A 2,336-nucleotide genomic window follows, 5' to 3' on the forward strand; every position below is an offset into this window, starting at 1 on the left:
ATAAATTGATAAGAGATTCTCCTGATCAAATGTGGAATTATGCTGAAATAAATGTAAACTGGAAATATAATCTGAAATTCCCTGTTTGCCTTTCAGCGCAAGGAAAGAGCAATGCTTCTTGTTTTGTTTGTTGTTTTTCATTTATTAGTGTCCATATGATCCATACGATTCCAATACAAATATAAGTTCCATATAATCTACATCGCACAGAAAATACATGTAATGTTTTAGCAGTCACCAAGGGCAACACGATTTCAAGCTCTCCTCTAAGATAATGGTGAGTTTCTGTCTCAGCGCCCCCAGAAGTGTCAAATGTCGGGGAGAAAAACTTAGCTCACCGTCCCTGGCTGGGCTCGATCCACCAACCTTTCTCGATCCACCAACTGGATGTAGCACAAGGAAGGGTTAAGGATCAGAAAACATCGCCACGTGCACGGCAGAGACAAAGTAAAAGGAGCAATTCACTCCTCAGATGGCGAAATATTCATTGAGAGTTTCACCGTTTCAATTCAAATCCTTCAATGAGACGATTGACCTGAAAATCTTGATCAAGTTCAAAAAGTAATGAAATCGACCTAGAAAAAGCAGATAAATTGTTTTATTTTTTCAGAATATGTATAGTAGTATCTCCCCCTTCAAAGAGAGCCGCGGCCATGTGATGCGCCAACCTGCCCTCGCGTACCTGGTTGCCTGAACACGAAGGATGCACCGCTCCGTCATCAGAGCCAACAAGTGGACCTGTTCCTCGTGGTGTAAATGTCTGCTGGAACGTGTGAGGTATGGGGTGTCCTTGCGGGGCGTTGGAATTGCCAGCAGCAGTTGCCCGTCTGGTCCCCTGTGTCTAAAATTGTGAGCGCTGCGAGCAGGGTCCGAACCTGCGTGTGGAATCCCTATTGGATTTCAAGTCCAACGCATTAACCACTCGGCCATCGCAGCTCTGCATGCATTTAACCGCCGACGGTAACACTGTACAGGAGCTGTGGTTCTTGGACCTGCAGTGTGGGTTAAAATTTCTGCACCGGCAGTTCAGATGGTGAGGATGGAGAGCAATCATGGGCTTATGTGCCAAGAATGATCGATTTTTCCACTCCACGGATGAAGGTGGAGTTCCCGGCGCGGTGAGATGCGGACTTTCATTCATAGTGAACCAGATACGTGTGTCCCTTGAACTTCTGAATGCAATGTGATGAGCAGCGGAAGTTACCGGCTCCTTGGTGCTTCTACCATCCCGTTGATGTTCAGTCGTCCATTCAAGTCCTTTCCTTGTGAGTGATTGTGAACGATTCGTTCTCGGTCATTGCTGAAAGGTCTTAATGTCCACAGAATGGGTAACGACGTGGTGTCCTGAGGAACGACTCCCTGCATGAACTCTTTGGTCCATTCGTCAGTCGGTCAGAGGAAAAACAATGACTGCTTGGATTTGAAGCTATTCCCCAGACGGGCTATTCCCCAGCTTCTACCTTCATGGCGTTGTCAGGTTATTGCTGATTTGAGTGATATGGTGCTCTCTTCACTCTCTGGGTGAATGCGCCTCTCCAGAGAGATCACCTACACTCTTTGAAATCTATAATGTAACCAACTTGGAATAAAACAAAATAGTTTGCTTTGAGAAACAGCCGACTCGTGGCTGATATTCTGGAACTCACTTCACACACGAGACTGCTGCAAAAGTGGGCCTATGTTCAATTAACTGAACTGATTGAAAATATTCACCAGCAATGAACGTTGCAAATGAAGGCTGGGCTAGAATTCTCACTTCCAACTGAATATCACGGGATTGTGTTAGTTCACGAGGTAATGAATTCTTCATGTCAAACCATGTCGTGCCCGTAATCCTTGGAGTTCTTCAGAATAAGCGGGGACCTTGTTCAGACAGAAAAATATATTAATAAACGACTCTGGCAGGGAAGATGTTGGGATGTTCTAACCAGCGGGAGAGTCACAAACAAGGGGACGGAACTCCAAGATAAAGGGCAGGTCACTTAAAACTGAGGTACTTGCAATTTTCTTCACGCACAGGATGGCGAAGCTCAAGTTCTCTGCATCGGCGGGTGGTGGCAGTTGGATCATCAGAATTACATGAAGTGGTGTGCATAATTTGATGGATCAACAATAAAGGGGTTTGGATAAATGGCCCAACAGAAGAGTTAGGACCAGGACCAACTGGCTCAGCTCCGTCTCACACTCCGCTCAGTTATCTACATCGTCCATTCGCTGAACCTGCAAGTCTTCCGTCGCGTCGCCATCTAACTCTTCCACTCCTGCATTGTCTGTATTTAACTATTTTTTCATCATCTCTCTACCTCGCAGCTCACTAAGCCACTCCCATTCCACAA

At 45.8% G+C, this 2,336-nt stretch overlaps 1 non-coding gene across 1 annotated transcript; it reads right to left on the minus strand.

Annotated features, from left to right (window-relative positions):
• Positions 1 to 854: 854 nt before the first annotated feature.
• trnas-uga (transfer RNA serine (anticodon UGA)) lies at positions 855 to 936 on the minus strand. Its single transcript has one exon. It is a non-coding gene; the product is annotated as a tRNA-Ser (tRNA).
• Positions 937 to 2,336: the final 1,400 nt, after the last annotated feature.

The sequence above is a fragment of the Pristis pectinata genome, chromosome 20, assembly GCF_009764475.1.
Source record: "Pristis pectinata isolate sPriPec2 chromosome 20, sPriPec2.1.pri, whole genome shotgun sequence".
Lineage (NCBI taxonomy): Eukaryota > Metazoa > Chordata > Chondrichthyes > Rhinopristiformes > Pristidae > Pristis > Pristis pectinata.